The following is a 19,835-nucleotide window of genomic DNA, read 5'->3' on the forward strand; positions in this document are numbered from 1 at the left end:
AATGCTTTGGGGCAACACGCTGATAGGACAAGCAGTGTGCGACCAATTGGACATTCTTTTATATTCAAGCTCCCTTGAGCTGGTGAGGCTGACAAGCCCGGGTTACGCACCTGCGTGCCACGAGTGGTACCGGACCTGAGGATATTTTTTGGCAGCCTATGCAGCACCCCTACATATATGCCTATTCCCTGCTGACGAGAGGTAACAACCTCGAAACACGTGTCCAGGGATGGCCAACGCGACAGTGATTTTTTGCTCAAGACCCTGGCAGAGGCGCACCCGCTGATGCTTACTTCATGGACCACAATGCTTTGGGGCAACACGCTGATAGGACAAGCAGTGTGCGACCAATTGGACTTTCTTTTATATTCAAGCTCCCTTGAGCTGGTGGGGCTGACGAGCCCGGTTTATGCACCTGCGTGCCACGAGTGGTACCGGCCCTGAGGATATTTTTTGGCAGCCTAAGCAGCACCCCTACATATATGCCTATTCCCTGCTGACGAGAGGTAACAACCTCGAAATACGTGTCCAGGGATGGCCAACGCGACAGTGATTTTTTGCTCAAGACCCTGGCAGCGGCGCACCCGCTGATGCTTACTTCATGGACCACAAAGCTTTGGGGCAACACGCTGATATGACAAGCAGTGTGCGACCAATTGGACTTTCTTTTATATTCAAGCTCCCTTGAGCTGGTGGGGCTGACGAGCCCGGGTTACGCACCTGCGTGCCACGAGTGGTACCGGACCTGAGGATATTTTTTGGCAGTCTACGCAGCACCCCTACATATATGCCTATTCCCTGCTGACGAGAGGTAACAACCTCGAAACACGTGTCCAGGGATGGCCAACGCGACTGTGATTTTTTGCTCAAGACCCTGGCAGAGGCGCACCTGCTGATGCTTACTTCATGGACCACAATGCTTTGGGGCAACACGCTGATAGGACAAGCAGTGTGCGACCAATTGGACTTTCTTTTATGTTCAAGCTCCCTTGAGCTGGTGGGGCTGACGAGCCCGGGTTACGCACCTGCGTGCCACGAGTGGTACCGGACCTGAGGATATTTTTTAGCAGCCTACGCAGCACCCCTACATATATTCCTATTCCCTGCTGACAAGAGATAACAACCTCGAAACACATGTCCAGGGATGGCCAACGCGACAGTGATTTTGTGCTCAAGACCCTGGCAGAGGCGCACCCGCTGATGCTTACTTCATGGACCACAATGCTTTGGGGCAACACGGTGATAGGACAAGCAGTGTGCGACCAATTGGACTTTCTTTTATATTCAAGCTCCCTTGAGCTGGTGGGGCTGACGAGCCGGGTTACGCACCTGCGTGCCACGAGTGGTGCCGGAACTGAGGATATTTTTTGGCAGCCTACGCAGCACCCCTACATATATGCCTATTCCCTGCTGACGAGAGGTAACAACCTCGAAACACGTGTCCAGGGATGGCCAACGCAACAGTGATTTTTTGCTCAAGACCCTGGCAGAGGCGCACCCGCTGATGCTTACTTCATGGACCACAATGCTTTGGGGCAACACGCTGATAGGACAAGCAGTGTGCGACCAATTGGACTTTCTTTTATATTCAAGCTCCCTTGAGCTGGTGGGGCTGACGAGCCCGGGATACGCACCTGCGTGCCATGAGTGGTACCGGACCTGAGGATATTTTTTGGCAGCCTACGCAGCACCCCTACATATATGCCTATTCCCTGCTGACGAGAGGTAACAACCTCGAAACACGTGTCCAGGGATGGCCAACGCGACAGTGATTTTTTGCTCAAGACCCTGGCAGAGGCGCACCCGCTGATGCTTACTTCATGGACCACAATGCTTTGGGGCAACACGCTGATAGGACAAGCAGTGTGCGACCAATTGGACTTTCTTTTATATTCAAGCTCCCTTGAGCTGGTGGGGCTGACGAGCCCGGGTTACGCACCTGCGTGCCACGAGTGGTACCGGACCTGAGGATATTTTTTGGCAGCCTACGCAGCACCCCTACATATATGCCTATTCCCTGCTGACGAGAGGTAACAACCTCGAAACACGTGTCCAGGGATGGCCAACGCGACAGTGATTTTTTGCTCAAGACCCTGGCAGAGACGCACCCGCTGATGCTTACTTCATGGACCACTATGCTTTGGGGCAACACGCTGATAGGACAAGCAGTGTGCGACCAATTGGACTTTCTTTTATATTCAAGCTCCCTTGAGCTGGTGGGGCTGACGAGCCCGGGTTACGCACCTGCGTGCCACGATTGGTACCGGACCTGAGGATATTTTTTGGCAGCCTACGCAGCACCCCTACATATATGCCTATTCCCTGCTGACGAGAGGTAACAACCTCCAAACACGTGTCCAGGGATGGCCAACGCGACAGTCATTTTATGCTCAAGACCCTGGCAGAGGCGCACCCGCTGATGCTTACTTCATGGACCACAATGCTTTGGGGCAACACGCTGATAGGACAAGCAGTGTGCGACCAATTGGACTTTCTTTTATATTCAAGCTCCCTTGAGCTGGTGGGGCTGACGAGCCCGGGTTACGCACGTGCGTGCCACGAGTGGTACCGGACCTGAGGATATTTTTTGGCAGCCTACGCAGCACCCCTACATATATGCCTATTCCCTGCTGACGAGAGGTAACAACCTCGAAACACGTGTCCAGGGATGGCAAAAGCGACAGTGATTTTTTGCTCAAGACCCTGGCAGAGGCGCACCCGCTGATGCTTACTTCATGGACCACAATGCTTTGGGGCAACACGCTGATAGGACAAGCAGTGTGCGACCAATTGGACTTTCTTTTATATTCAAGCTCCCTTGAGCTGGTGGGGCTGACGAGCCCGGGTTACGCACCTGCGTGCCACGAGTGGTACCGGACCTGAGGATATTTTTTGGCAGCCTATGCAGCACCCCTACATATATGTCTATTCTCTGCTGACGAGAGGTAACAACCTCGAAACACGTGTCCAGGGATGCCCAACGCAACAGTGATTTTTTGCTCAAGACCCTGGCAGAGGCGCACCCGCTGATGCTTACTTCATGGACCACAATGCTTTGGGGCAACACGCTGATAGGACAAGCAGTGTGCGACCAATTGAACTTTCTTTTATATTCAAGCTCCCTTGAGCTGGTGGGGCTGACGAGCCCGGGTTACGCACCTGCGTGCCACGAGTGGTACCGGACCTGAGGATATTTTTTGGCAGCCTACGCAGCACCCCTACATATATGCCTATTCCCTGCTGACGAGAGGTAACAACCTCCAAACACGTGTCCAGGGATGGCCAACACGACAGTGATTTTTTGCTCAAGACCCTGGCAGAGGCGTACCCGCTGATGCTTACTTCATGGACCACAATGCTTTGGGGCAACACGCTGATAGGACAAGCAGTGTGCGACCAATTGGACTTTCTTTTATATTCAAGCACCCTTGAGCTGGTGGGGCTGACGAGCCGGGTTACGCACCTGCGTGCCACGAGTGGTACCGGACCTGAGGATATTTTTTGGCAGCCTACGCAGCACCCCTACATATATGCCTATTCCCTGCTGACGAGAGGTAACAACCTCCAAACAAGTGTCCAGGGATGGCAAACGCGACAGTGATTTTTTGCTCAAAACCCTGGCAGAGGGGCCCCCGCTGATGCTTACTTCATGGACCACAATGCTTTGGGGCAACACGCTGATAGGACAAGCAGTGTGCGACCAATTGGACTTTCTTTTATATTCAAGCTCCCTTGAGCTGGTGGGGCTGACGAGCCCGGGTTACGCACCTGCGTGCCACGAGTGGTACCGGACCTGAGGATATTTTTTGGCAGCCTACGCAGCACCCCTACATATATGCCTATTCCCTGCTGACGAGAGGTAACAACCTCGAAACACGTGTCCAGGGATGGCCAACGCGACAGTGATTTTTTGCTCAAGACCCTGGCAGAGGCGCACCCGCTGATGCTTGCTTCATGGACCACAATGCTTTGGGGCAACACGCTGATAGGACAAGCAGTGTGCGACCAATTGGACTTTCTTTTATATTCAAGCTTCCTTGAGCTGGTGGGGCTGACGAGCCCGGGTTACGCACCTGCGTGCCACGAGTGGTACCGGACCTGAGGATATTTTTTGGCAGCCTACGCAGCACCCCTACATATATGCCTATTCCCTGCTGACGAGAGGTAACAACCTCCAAACACGTGTCCAGGGATGGCCAACGCGACAGTCATTTTATGCTCAAGACCCTGGCAGAGGCGCACCCGCTGAAGCTTACTTCATGGACCACAATGCTTTGGGGCAACACACTGATAGGACATGCAGTGTGCGACCAATTGGACTTTCTTTTATATTCAAGCTCCCTTGAGCTGGTGGGGCTGACGAGCCCGGGTTACGCACGTGCGTGCCACGAGTGGTACCGGACCTGAGGATATTTTTTGGCAGCCTACGCAGCACCCCTACATATATGCCTATTCCCTGCTGACGAGAGGTAACAACCTCGAAACACGTGTCCAGGGATGGCCAACGCGACAGTGATTTTTTGCTCAAGACCCTGGCAGAGGCGCACCCGCTGATGCTTACTTCATGGACCACAATGCTTTGGGGCAACACGCTGATAGGACAAGCAGTGTGCGACCAATTGGACTTTCTTTTATATTCAAGCTCCCTTGAGCTGGTGGGGCTGACGAGCCCGGGTTACGCACCTGCGTGCCACGAGTGGTACCGGACCTGAGGATATTTTTTGGCAGCCTATGCAGCACCCCTACATATATGCCTATTCTCTGCTGACGAGAGGTAACAACCTCGAAACACGTGTCCAGGGATGCCTAACGCAACAGTGATTTTTTGCTCAAGACCCTGGCAGAGGCGCACCCACTGATGCTTACTTCATGGACCACAATGCTTTGGGGCAACACGCTGATAGGACAAGCAGTGTGCGACCAATTGGACTTTCTTTTATATTCAAGCTCCCTTGAACTGGTGGCACTGACGAGCCAGGGTTACGCACCTGCGGGCCACGAGTGGTACCGGACCTGAGGATATTTTTTGGCAGCCTACGCAGCACCCCTACATATATGCCTATTCCCTGCTGACGAGAGGTAACAACCTCCAAACACGTGTCCAGGGATGGCCAACACGACAGTGATTTTTTGCTCAAGACCCTGGCAGAGGCGCACCCGCTGATGCTTACTTCATGGACCACAATGCTTTGGGGAAACACGCTGATAGGACAAGCAGTGTGCGACCAATTGGACTTTCTTTTATATTCAAGCACCCTTGAGCTGGTGGGGCTGACGAGCCGGGTTACGCACCTGCGTGCCACGAGTGGTACCGGACCTGAGGATATTTTTTGGCAGCCTACGCAGCACCCCTACATATATGCCTATTCCCTGCTGACGAGAGGTAACAACCTCCAAACAAGTGTCCAGGGATGGCCAACGCGACAGTGATTTTTTGCTCAAAACCCTGGCAGAGGCGCACCCGCTGATGCTTACTTCATGGACCACAATGCTTTGGGGCAACACGCTGATAGGACAAGCAGTGTGCGACCAATTGGACTTTCTTTTATATTCAAGCTCCCTTGAGCTGGTGGGGCTGACGAGCCCGGGTTACGCACCTGCGTGCCACGAGTGGTACCGGACCTGAGGAAATTTTTTGGCAGCCTACGCAGCACCCCTACATATATGCCTATTCCCTGCTGACGAGAGGTAACAACCTCGAAACACGTGTCCAGGGATGGCCAACGCGACAGTGATTTTTGCTCAAGACCCTGGCAGAGGCGCACCCGCTGATGCTTACTTCATGGACCACAATGCTTTGGGGCAACACGCTGATAGGACAAGCAGTGTGTGACCAATTGGACTTTCTTTCATATTCAAGCTTCCTTGAGCTGGTGGGGCTGACGAGCCCGGGTTACGCACCTGCGTGCCACGAGTTGTACCGGACCTGAGGATATTTTTTGGCAGCCTACGCAGCACCCCTACATATATGCCTATTCCCTGCTGACGAGAGGTAACAACCTCGAAACACGTGTCCAGGGATGGCCAACGCGACAGTGATTTTTTGCTCAAGACCCTGGCAGAGGCGCACCCGCTGATGCTTACTTCATGGACCACAATGTTTTGGGGCAACACGCTGATAGGACAAGCAGTGTGTGACCAATTGGACTAGCTTTCTATATCATGCTATTCATAGTTACATTTTAGCCACATTTTAGGTGTTGGACTTGGCCCTCTGCAGGATCATTCCCAAACATTTTCCCTTCACCCTCCAGTTTCCTGAATCCGTTTGTGTTGGCTTTTAGGATTCTGTGGACTCTTACCACTGCTAACCAATTCTAAAGTGGTGGTGCTCTCTCTCTAAAAGATGGTGAAATTGAGTTACGCCTAATTAGCACATTTCATTTACTTGTAAGTCCCTAGTAAAGTGGTGCTACATGCACCGTGGTCCTGCAGCACTGACTGTGCCACCAACTTAAGTACCTTTTTAAACATGCCTCTGACCTGCCATTGTAGCCTATGTATGCAGTTTTAAACTGCCAATCCAACCTTGCAATTTAACCCCCTTGCCAAGCCTTAAACGGTCCTGTTATTGCATCTAAGCACCCATGGCAAGCACTAGGTAGCCCATAGGACAGTGTGCATTGCAATTCAAAGTTGTAAATGTATTTTTAAGTTTTATATGTCCTGGTTGTGATAAACTCCTAAATTACTTTTTCTCTACTATGTGACCAACCTCTACCATCAGAAAACATTTGTTTGCTTTATTACATTTAAAAAGTGCTAACCTTTGATTGGGAACAGGTAAACTTTTCATGTTTGATGTATTAGAAATAATAATTATAAAAATCCTCTTTAATGGTAAATTCAGATTCTAAGTTACACTTTTGAAAATGCCACATTTAGAAAGTTGTCATTTTTCTGCCCTGACATATTTGGTGCCTGCAGGCTATCCTGGGTCACATGACTGAGTGTATCTGACAGTTGGACTGTTTTCTTCTTCCCTGACAGCCTCAAAATAGAGAGATCAGGTGTGCCTAGATGGGCCACCAACTGACTGGATGGAGAGGGAAAAGCTGGACAAAGCCCCTCTTGCAACTGAATAGGCTGTTTCCTGTCTTCACACAAAGGACTAATCAACAGTGCATCGTTCATACAGCCAGCTTGGAGCCAAGCACAGGAGGCATGAAAAGTCAAGAACTGCAATGGAAATTCTCTATACCTTCTCCTACTTCAAAGTGGGCACCAGAGATACATTTTGGCCTTCAAACCTAACTCTCTTCAATACACATCTGAACCTGTGAAAGACTCAGAAGGACTGCTGTCCTACCTCGCTGCAAGAACGACTGCTAATCTGCTGCCCTACTGCATTCCTGCATGAGTGGGAAGGACTGGGCCTGCATCTTGAACTCACTACCACCAGAGTGACACCAAGAGCTAGGTGGCTGGCCTCCTGATCAGCTGCTAAGGGACAGAACATGCTCCAACAAAGAACCTCACTATCAACCTACCTTGGTCCTTGTATCTGACCCATGTTCCATCCCGGTTTGCCTCAACTTTTGTTTTTGATCTTACATTATTTATTACATTTGCACTAATTTTTTCTAAATTGGTGTGGGATTGTTCTTGTGTTGGGTTTCACTTTAGCACTGTGTGTACAACTGAAAAAAATACTTTACACATCGCCTCTAACTTAAGCCTAACTGCTATGTGTGAAGCTACTACAGGGTTAAGCACAGATTAATTTGAGGTTTTCTTGTGCCTTCACCTTGACAAGGATTGTGGTTGCTGCTTAAGTAGGGGTTCACCCTCCTCAACTAGTAACCCTATTTCTTACATTACCTGAAATATGAAAACAGTTAAACCACTACAGATTCTGCACTTCAACCAAGAAAAAAGGGAATATGTCTTCTTTGATCCCCAGTTGATTTATAAGTAATTTATAAGTAAGCAGATGCGAAACTGTACGGAATTGTGCCATTTATGCATCCCCTTCCCTGGATTGAAATAATGGAGGAATGTAGGTGAAATTACTTGAAAAACAAGAACTACTTGCTCCAAGCACTGAGGAATCTGATCACAATGGTCAGCACTGATAGGGGGAGGCCAATGCAAATAACGTAATGAAAGTTACGTTAGGTTAATTACAATGACTGTCCCCCTGATAGTGCTCCTCAAAGAAATATACCCATCAAGGAGAACTTGAGTGTGATGTTTGCCTGCCACGGGGACCCTGCAGGCAGATGCCGCACACAGACTTAATTTGTCCTGTTATCTTCTGGCAAAAATAAGCCTTTGTTTTTCCAAACATCGCATCCCACCTTTAATGAAAGTAGCTGCCAAGTCATTAGGATTCATTTTAGATTTCAATATCTAATGATGCAAGCTCATATTGCCAAAAGAACGCAGACTGGCCAATATGAGCAAACTTGCCTTCATGTACCGACATTCTGGACTGCGTTGCAATCTGTTGTGTTGTCCCTTGCCAATGGTAGTATTACAATGCTGGTTAGAGTTCTCAAATGTGTCTATGCTGCATTCAGATGCAAAGCTGACTATGAGCACCAGTAAGTATTACCTCGGAGGTACAAATTCGAGTTAGGCTCACGAAACGTTCATCCTCCAGCAACCATACTATGTGGATGCAAAGGTTCAGATTGGTGGACAACTGCCTGTCGCTCATAGCAAGCTTCTCCCATAAATACATTTTCTTGTTAAAAAAAAAAAAAAAGTATTTTACAGCAATTCAAGAATTTTGCCTTACGCATCGAAGCTATGAAATCAGTTCTCTTTCACTGGTACTTGCTCAAACTCTTTTAGCTTTTAGGAAAGCGTTAGACATTTTTTGCTTGAACGTGGTCATTAATTCGTCTGGAATGTCTAATTCGTTTTTATCATGTATTCAGGTACATTGCACAACAGTTTTTTATTCCGTAAATTGTAGCTCAGTAAATGAGTTTTGTATTTTTTTATTGGACTAGTACTGGTCGGTCATCGCACCCTCAGGTTCACACTTTGCAAAATGTTTCAATACAAATAAATACATATCGGCAGGTGCATGGGGAAGTTCCTATGCCCATCAAAATCGACAACCATCAGATGTTCTATAATTTTTCAGCTTTTAATGTTACCCACACTTATAATATTTTTGGGACCAAAGAAAACCTTCATTGAAAATAGAGGAGAACCCATTTATGTCTGTTTTCCCTGAATTTCTTCTGGAAAATTCATCAATAAAATGCTGGATATGTTTAGAATTTAAGAAACACTGCGTGATACCAATAATGCATTAATGGGTGCTGAATTCTTGCTGTTGTCACCACGGTGCCCCTGGAAGAACATTGCAAAACGCTCCGCATACCAACGTGCTTCCCTGCAAGCGGCAGCTCTGGAAGTGCTGACGCAGCCCAGCGTGTAGGCTGTCATTTAAAATGCATTAACATTTCCAACTTACTGCTTTCAGGGAAACAATTCGACAGGCAGAGTGCGCCGCGCAGCTCGCTGCTGCGGCCTCAACGGTGACCTCGCTGAAATTCCTGCATCAAGTGATGTGTTCTTGGCATTTTAAAACGTAAAACATAGTACTGGTGCCTTTGTAGTTCCTGTGTTAGCCATCTGCAAGAATGAAGGGAAAGCTGGCTTAGATACACTTAAAGAAAGGGATACGGCCACACATTCTCTTTCAGCAACGCTTGGTCATTACTAGCCACATAATAAAATTCCACACCCCCATCTGCCGTCTACCAAGTTGTCTTCAACACGCTCGGAAAGCAGAAATTCATAGGGACAGATGTACGACCTCTTTTAGCGGTCACAAACAGAAAATTGGCCCGTTTGCGACTGCTAAAAAGTGTTGTGGTATGCACAAACCCTATTTTGAGAGTCGGTAACCTATTCCTGACTCGCAAAATCTGGTATGTGAGTCGCTATTAGGAAGGGACATACTAAGGGCATCCCTTCCTAATAGCTAGTCACACTGGTATGTATAATCGTTTTGTGACTGTAAATGCGGTCGCAAAACAACTACAGTTACCACAGGTGGTAAGCCAGTCGCAAAGGGGAAGGGGTCCACTGTGTTGGGCAGTGAAAATATTTTTTAAGAGAAGGCAGACGACGGACGACTGCCTGCTCTTAAAATATGAAACAGAAACACTTAATTTTTCTTCCTTCATTAAATGCATCCAGTTTTCCTTTAACCCCTTTGGTGCCAAGAACGTAATGGTTACGTCCTCGGCAGCGGTTCTGCTGTGCCGAGGACATAACCATTATGTCCTGGCTCTGGCCCACAGGAGAAGTGCTGGAGCTCCTCCAGTGGGACACCCACCCACAGAACTCCACTGGGGATGGCAGTTGCCACCTTCGACCCCCTCCCCCCCCCCATCGGCGATCTGATATCTGATGATGTTGGTGCACTCACCATTAATGTCAATGGAGTTACCCAGTTTATGTACAGAACCTGGGGGATAATATGGTAAACGAATAGTGGTTCTACTACCTACGTCTCGTTGAGGTAATAAATGGATTATTATATTTATTATAACTCCTCTTTGGAGTACTTTTTCGCCCGAGGACTTAATTGAAACGCATATATACTTTCATTTATACAGTGCGTGTGCAAGCCACAGAGTGGACCAGCTGTTTTTTCCTGTGCTCAAGATGCTACATTGATTGTTTACAGTGAGATGTTGACTAGTGAGTCCCAATTTACATAAATAATTTTTTCCCATATCATTTCTAATCAAGATATATTTGTTTTATTATATAGGTTAAACACACTGTGTATAGTCCTGATGAAGACCCCATATTGATGAATCAATTTTTCACGAGATAAGGAGGGGTCGAAACGTCGACGTATTGAAAAACAAAAATGTCTTAGTCAGTGTTAAATAAGAGTTTGTGAGATTTGACACATGACTGCCATACAGGAATATGACGTTATATGAACCAATAATTTTTATATTTGATTATTTTTTGTGTATTTCAATGTGTTGTGATTTATATATGTAATTATTTATGCACTATATTGTATTGTCTTTGATATTGATTGTGTAAATATGTTTGTGTTTTTGTGTGTTTACATATTACACTTAAATATATATGAATGGCTTAATCAACTTGAGTATGATTTTTTGACTTTTTTATGTAATTGGGACCTTTTTGAAATCACTATAATATCATAGAATGATTATCCCGCGATTGGTGCGTTGGATTTAAATGTTTATGAAATCCATGAGACATAGGTAGCAGAACCACTATTGGTGCACTCAAGGTGCCCCAACTTCATCAAGTGCAGCGGGGGATGTGCTGGAAGATATTTACTTCCAGCACGTCGAGGGAGAGGATGTATAAGCCCTTCTCCTGTTTTTTTTTACAGACGTACAGACGTAGGGGGAAGGACTTTCCCCCTGCCTCTGTACAGCGTGGACTCCTGCTCCACGATAGTGGATGGGGACACGATTGTGGAGTAGGAATCCACTCCATTAGACACAAGCACATTGTTTGGTAGAAATTTGTGACCAGTTAGGTATGGATTGCTCCCCAGGGCATATTGAATACATGTTTTGACCCCCCGGCTGATTTGGCTGTTTTTTGGCCAATCTGCCCCTTGGGGCAGTCAAAACACAGTGGGCACCAGGGATTTATTTTAACTAACTTTAACCAAGGGGGCAGAAGCCACTAGACCACCAGGGATTTGATTATATATGGTGCGTAATGTATTGGGGAGCGGCCCCTTAGCCTAGGGTCTATCCCCTCATTGGGGTTAATATTTTGTCCATTTCTGTCAGATCAGCCATGTATATTAAGGCTCATTTGCCTGCAAGGAGGGCAGAAGCCACTAGACCACCAGGGAAAGTTTGTGTGAAAAGTATAGTTTGGCTGATGAGTGTTTCGGCATATGGCTTGGTGTGTGTGGACTGGCACCTGGCTGGTGCTGTGTGTGGCTGATATTTGGATGGTGATAGGCAGACTTCATAGTGTTTGATAATCTTAATTGTATTTCTTGTCATCATTGGTGATTGTTATGTTTTTTTACTCCTTTCTATTCTAGTGCAAATATTTTGTTTTCCTCATGGTTGTGGTTTCGGTACTGGTAATCTGCAGTTTGTGTAGTTTTTATACTGTTTACTCCAAATTAGTATCAATGACCTGCATGAATGTATTGTTTGGAAATACTGTAATATTTACAGCCTGTTTAGCTTCTGTTTGAATGTGTGTGAATTTTTTCATGTATTTGTGCACAATGTGTATTGTTTCTCGTTGTTGGTAATTTTCTTTTGTGTTTGTTTTCTAGTGGGGTTTCATTGGTACTTGCTGTGTCTGTGCAGAGTAGGTGCTGGTGAGTCTAGCTGTCTTTAGCAAGTGAGTGGTATTGTTTTGCAATATATAGGTCTTTGTTTGCTTTGTAATGATTGACTTCACCTTGCAATTGCTATATGCCAGTAGTTGTACTTTTTGTTTTATAAATCCACACTTTGTTTATTATTGTTTTACACAGTGTTGGGTATTGTTGACTTATTTGTCAAGTCACTTTTGTTGGTAAGGATTATGGCTAGCTGCAGGTTCGCCACTCAGCAGAATGTTGGTATACTTCTTCTGACCATGATTATGACACTGACTCTGCATCTGAGGCAGAGGAGGAAGGCCAGGATTCTGGAATTGAATTTTCTGTCCAAGAGGAATAATCTGATGATGAAGTTACTCTCAGTGTGGATGAAGCTACTCTCAGTGTGGATGAAGCTACTCTCACTGCGATGAAGTGCCTGTTTTAGAGGACACTGATGTGCGGATGTGTGGATTAAATTGTGAAAAGGTTTTGCCTATGAATTTTTGAAAGATTGTTGAACAGACTAATTTGTATGCTGAACAGTATTTGAGGGACAACAGTGCCAGACATAAGCCCCACTCACGAGATACCCAGTGGAATCTGGATGAGCTGAAGAAGTTCTTGGGGTGATGAACCTGATAATGAAGCAGTCGCTGTATTCATATTGGCCTACTAATCCCTTGACGGCAACAGCTATATTTCCTGCAACCAAGTCATAATCGGTATTTGCTTATTTTTCGGATGTTGCATTTTGTTGATAATGCTTTAGCTTGCCCCTAAATCACCCTGATTGTATTGTGACCGTCTTTTTAAGGTTTGGCCTGTCTTTGATCACTTTGTAGATCAATTTTCAAAGATCCATGTGCTAGAAATAAAATGGCTGTGGATGAGTCTTCGGTCCTGTCCAAGAGCCAATTGGTTTTTAGGCAGTACATTCCTAGCAAGAGGGCACTTTATGGAATTAAGATGTATGTGCTGTCTGTGAGTAGAACTGGGTATGTCTATGATTTCAGGGTTTACACTAGTAGGGATTCCAGTATTTACCCCCTGGTCGTCCGTTCACTTTTGGAGTTACAGTGAAAATTGTGTGGGAACTTGGTAGAGGACATTTTGACAAAAGATACCATTTATATGTAGATAATGCTTGCACTGGTGTGCCATTGTTCATGGAATTGTTCAAAGGGGACACTGTTGCTAGTGGCACAATCCGCTCTATCCGTAAAGGGTACCCAAAAGAGCTGGCTTGTAAAAAACATGTGAAGGGACAGTGCAGTGCCTTGCGTAGTGATGAATTTCTAGCACTGACATTTTCTGACAGGAGAGATGTCTGTATGCTGACTACCATCCATGACGAAAGTAATTCACCTGTGCCTGTTTGGGGTAAGGTTGCTGAATTGCGCAAACCTGTGTGAATTTTAGGCTACAATAAGCAAATGGGTGGTGTAGATTGAGTAGGTCAGAGGTTGGAACCTTACAATGCTGGTTGTAAGGCCTTCGCTTGGTATAAGAAGTTGGTTATTCATTTATTCCATTTAGCAAGCTCCAATGCCTTTGCTGTATTTAAGAATTGCTCGCCAGGGAAAAAATTTAAATGTTTCCATTTTAGCTGTCTGGTGGAGGATGTGGCTCGATTGAAAGATTGCCCCTTTCCTGATCACCTTCCTCCCATGGCGAAAAAAGACTTTCTCGCTCAGAAATGTAGTGTATATGCCCTTAGAGGTGATTGGAAGGAAAGTTGTGTGTACTGCCCCTATTGTCCTTCTAATACTGGGCTGTGTGTGCCCACATGTATTAAATTGAACCACACACAACTGAGTTTTTGATTGCAACCATGAGCGTAAAAGTAAACTGATTGGTCCATGTTTGAAATTGTTTATTCAGATTACATGTTGTTTCATATTGTTTATTCAGATTACATGTTTGGCATAAGTGTGATGTATTTAGTTAAATCTGTTGTGTTTGCAGTTATACTTTTGCATCTATTGCGAATAGGTTTGTGTTATCTTGTTTGCAGAAAAAATGTGACGGCGGTGTGAGTGGACTGGCTCTAGGCTGGTGGTGTGCGTGGACTGATGCTTGGCTGGTGGTGTGTGTAGAATGGTGTTTGGCTGGAGTGTGTGTACACCGGCACTTGGCTGACGGTGTGTGTGGACTTGTGCTTGGCTGGCTGTGTGTGTGGACTGGCTCTTGGCTTGAAGTACCGAAAAAATAATTACAATCATATAGAGCTATACTTACTAATAGCCCTAATACCAATTACCATTAATCAGTCAGTTGACAGTGTAGAAGGTTCAATTGTTTATTAAACAAACAACTCTGCCAGAGGAGCCTCTCGCCACCTAACCCCTCGAGGTCCACCAGAAGACTGATGGCACATTATCAATGAATCACATATATACTGTTACATTTCGAAACCGTTACCTAAGAAGGAAAAATACAAGTTGGTACAGGTTGGTGCAAAGGAAAGACCATATATGGAACACAAAGCATCCTTAGTTTAGCTCAGCTCGTAATAGCAAGGTCGAGGAGGGTGACTCCCTTCTGCCAGCTCTAGGAGAGTCCGCATAGCACCTCCTGGAATGTGCTTATCCATCCTACCCCCACCTACAACCTTGACAGGCCTAACGGGCAGAAGCAGCAGTTGGCTACATTTGTCAGACTATTTCTCGAGAGAACGACTCTTGCTAAATGTAATGGTAGGTTTCCACCAATGCTGTAAGCAGACTAGGCCACGAAATGGCGCTGGTCAGGTTAATCTATATTGCTTGCGAAAAGGCAAATAACTAAAATAAGGCATACATTGATCCCCCAACTATTATATGTGTGAGGTTATTAACACTCAAACACCTTCACTAGACTAATAGATGCATCACGCTAATTTCTAACCGTTACTATATGTTTTACTAGGCCTAATTCAGATTTCATTTCCTCAAACCCTCCTTTTAGCATGATGTAGCTAACTAAGAAAAGTACTAATCCCAGAAAACTTCTTCATCAATGGCCATTAACTCACGAATCTCCTGTTGGAGCATCTGAGACTTTGAAGGGCTGGGAGGAGGGACGATCATGGCCGTCAATTTGGTAGCACAATAAGAGCAACAGGCCGGACCACATTGCAACAAAGGCAGCAAGTGAAGAGGATAACTGCAGCTCCAGCAACTATCATCAATAACTTCCAACCCCAGGTAGACAGAAGCCCCCGTGACCAGTGTGCATTTCTGCAGCAATGCGATGCAATTTCTGAATAGCTAAATGGACCGTGGGAGCGGAGTCTGGAATGTAAACACAACAGGAGCTGCCGATCACCCGGCATGCTCCTCCTCGATCAGCCAAGATAACGTCAAGAACCATCCGGTTCTGAAGAGAAACAAGTCTTGTAGCCTGAAGCTCTTTAGTTATATTTGTCATAATCTCAGTGGTGATATTAATGACATTCTCCACTACCCTGGTCAATCGCCTTATCTCTCTACTATTGAATATCGGTCCCCAGAATGGGACCAAACCCTTCGTAAAATCCGTAAACTGCTGCACGGAAGTGTCAGTTTGATCAACCTCAGTCATTCCGAGCTATCTTCGCTGCCTATTGGAAACCACCTTTGTGTTATGAAGTTGATGAGTTTTGTGATAGTCTGACGCGGCTATATATACAGGGGGGTACAGAAAATACAGATAACACTGGCCTGCCCAACCCCGTGGTAACCAGGTATAGGCATTTTCCCCACATACAGAATACACATTTGGAGGCATTAACAACGTTCATTCTATATGTATAATTACAAATACTATTCCCAACCTGCACTTGTCCAATCCCCTGTACACAAAAGGGAGGGGAAGTATTCAAGATAGGGATGGGCAGGACACGCTCACTAGTGACATTCCTGGTAACAAACTGCTGAAAATACTGAGAATTAGAAAAATCATAAAGTTCATTTTTCAACCAAGTACTGTTTTCGTTTCCCGTATATAAATTCATACAGGCATCTGGATCCAATGATCCCTCACCCCCATTTCCTGCTGGGTCAAACCCCTGGTGCGTTTCAATGTAAGCTAGGATCATGTTATAATCTTTTTCTGAATACTGTTTGGGGTTCGCCACATAATGATTATACATGGCTGAGAACATTTGGAACCATGCCTCGCAGCTACCTAAATATGACCAGGGCAGAGAGAGAAATAAATTGTGCGTATGCATAACTGATGGCAGAAGTCCACAAACCCAATAATCTGTCATATTAGTAGTACTATGGGTTTGATGGAGCATTTCTACAAATACAATCTTAGCATAAGTCTGGCGATGTCTTTCCTTATGTGGGGCTAAGGTGAACATCAAATGCTCAGGTGGGGCAACAGTAGAGGACATCATTGCTTGCATTGGGTGCTTATACTCCAAATATACAAATATACTCATAAAAATGGCTAATATAATGGCTATTACTAACACAAATGCTATTTTTACACACGTGGTCCAAGCAGAAAACATTGGCTCGTAAAATGGCAAGTACCGTGGCGCAAAAGGGCGTTCTTCTTCGGGTACAATACGACCAAAAGGGTACATTCCTAACTAAAAGTCCAAAGCTAAACCCGGGCAAAGCAGTCCGTCCTGCCAGAGGGTTCTTCTCCCTGTGTCCGTTTAGAGTCTCACAGGCAGACTCCTATTGTTCCTCTCAAGAAAACAAAACGCAGTTGTCGCGGAAATCCGATGTGCAACCTGGCTTTTTACATGTGACAGTCTTTCTTTCTGAACAGAGCACAATACCAAAGTTCCAGCTCTCAAAGAGTTCAGTCCAGTGTCTTGCTCAATACCTCAGACACTAATCTAGCATACCCTATTTATCCAAGTCTTTCCTTATCTCCTAGCCGTGGTGTCTGAGGTACTGTGATGTTTTCTTGGCCGTATGTTGTAACGCACATGACCCAGAGCTTCCTGATCAGGAAATAGCACAAGGGAAGGTACGTTTCCATCATCAGAGCCCCTGCTTACTGGAGTATTGGTGACAGGGTTAAGGGCAATTGCGGGTTCAACTGGGGCCGTTTCGCCCGATCCCGTCACTCCTTCTTCTTGCCTTGGCTCTATTTCACAGGCGTCAAAAAAAGGAACAAATGCAGCTGCTCTCTCACTTTCCTGGGTCAAACTTCCATCCGGGTGCTGCTGATCATAAGGAAGCGGGAATGGCAACTCTTTGAGGTGAGAGACATGGATCCAATGTTTCTTCCCATCCACCTTTACAGCCGTCCGCGTGGCGAGAAGGATTTGATAAGGCTTGGACCACCTCGGAGCCAAGCTGGTGTCTCGTTCGTACTTCTTGACTAGCACCCACTGGCCGGGTTCCAATCGATGTCAGGGGCCCTCTGGCAGGGGCTGCAGTATGGATGCTACCTGCTGATGAATAGAACGGAGATCTTTAGTCAAAGTATATAAGTAATCGATCAACATAGGATATTCAACATCGGTAAATGCCCATGGTCTGGGCACTCCCCATACATTAGCAGGCCGCCCAAAGATTACTTCGTAAGGTGAGAGCCCGGATCGTGAATGGGGGGTAACTCGTTATGACATGAGGGCCAGGGGTAAGGTGTCTGGCCATTTTAAACCAGTACTTTCTTGAATCTTAGCCATTTTTAATTTCAAAATCCCATTATATTTCTCCACTAGTTCTGAGGATGTCGAGCTGCATGGAATTTCTGCCGTATCTGCAGCCCGTCACAGATATGTCTGACAAGAGCCCCATGGAAATGCCCCCCATTGTCCGACCAAATCAAACGGGGCAAACCATACCTAGGGATAAACTCCTTAATGAGGGCTTTTGCTGTAGCCAAAGCGGTGTTATCTTTAGTTGGGTAGGCCTCAACCCATTTGCTAAAGGCACAAACCACTACCAAAACATACTTTAAGTTGTTGACGCGTTCCATGTGGCTATAATCCATCTGGAGTACTTCAAATGGCAAAGTTGGGAGTGCAAAGTTCCCACCCAACACACTTTCCCCTTTTCCTGGATTATGTTGTAAACAGACCATGCAATATTGGACCAAATGGACAGCCATCCTTTGAATGTTGGGGTTATTCCATACCGGGTCCAACAAAGCACAAATACCTTTAGCTCCAATATGAGCTGGACCGTGGGCCATAGTTACGACGGCCTGTACCAGGGCATTGGGCAACAACCATCTTTGTTTTTCCGTTAAATCAACCCAACAGTTTTTCTCACCCAACCTTCCCACTTCCTGTTCCCATCGCACCAATTCAACTGGAGTGGCTTCCTTCTGTATTTCTTTCACACTCTCTATGGTATTATTAAACAAATCATATTCTTCCACCCATCTTGCAGAGGACGTTACAAACATAGTCGATAAAGTGGACTGAGCCGTCTGCTTAGCAACCTGGTCAGCAAAGGCATTTCCCTCCCCCACTTCGTCCACCACTGCCTTATGGGCACTGCATTTCATTATGGCTAGTTTCTTAGGTAAGGTTAGGGCAGCAAGTAATTGCAACACCAAAGGGCCATTTTGTATTTCTGACCATGGGAGGTGAGGAAACCCCTTTCCTTCCATAACCACCCGAAGCTATGGGCCACGCCGAAGGCTTATTGGCTGTCTGTATAGATGTTAATCTCGAGTCCCTCACTTAATTCACAGGCTTGTAGTAATGCCACTAGTTCAGCGGCCTGAGCTGATCGATAGGGAACTCGAGAGGTCTCAACTACCGTTTTCAGCGTAGAGATTGCATATGCAGCTGTCGATGTGCCATCTGCTAACTTGAAACAAGACCCATCCACATATAATTCCCCCTGGGGGTCAGATAGAGGAATGTCAGTGAGATCAATCCTCCCCTTCGTTTCTTCTTCAGTCCGAAATATGCAATCATGTACATCATTTTTAGTTTCTTTCAAAGGGAGAGGTAACAATGTGGCAGGGTTTAACGTGGCACATCGCATAATCGTAATATGTGGAGCAAACAATGTCAATTCGTAACCGGTGAGGCGTGCACATGTAAGATGCTGCGTTTTTGTTTTATTTAGCAATGCATCCACTGCGTGCGGCACCATCACCGTTAGTGTCAGGAATCGCGAATCATGGTGCCTACCTAGCGCCTAATGACTACAACTCCCATGAGCCTCTTGTAGTGGGAGGTACTTAATGACATCACGCGCTATAGCGAATGCGCATTATTCTGTTTTCTTCCTGTTTTCCTTCCCGGCGTCTCGGGGACCTGGTCTCTCTGTACTTTGAAACTCCCGGATCAGGTTCCAGCGATTCATGTTGCCGGGCGCTGCTCTGAAGGTCGGTGAGTTACCGGCGCGTCTGCGCCTTCTTCTAAACACGGAACACTGTGTGTCGGCTGACCACGCGTTACTGTGTAGATACTGATTTGCCCGCTGTTCCCCCATTACTTCTGTCTTCCAGCGCTGCGGCGCTTGTGATTTAAGAACGGAACGCTGTGTGTCGGCTTACCACGCGTTACCGTTTATTACACCTGGGGCATTGTGGATTTGTTGCGGAGCATAGTGGTGGGAGCTACATGCTGCCGTGACAC

Source organism: Lissotriton helveticus, chromosome 9 (assembly GCF_964261635.1).
Source record: "Lissotriton helveticus chromosome 9, aLisHel1.1, whole genome shotgun sequence".
NCBI lineage: Eukaryota > Metazoa > Chordata > Amphibia > Caudata > Salamandridae > Lissotriton > Lissotriton helveticus.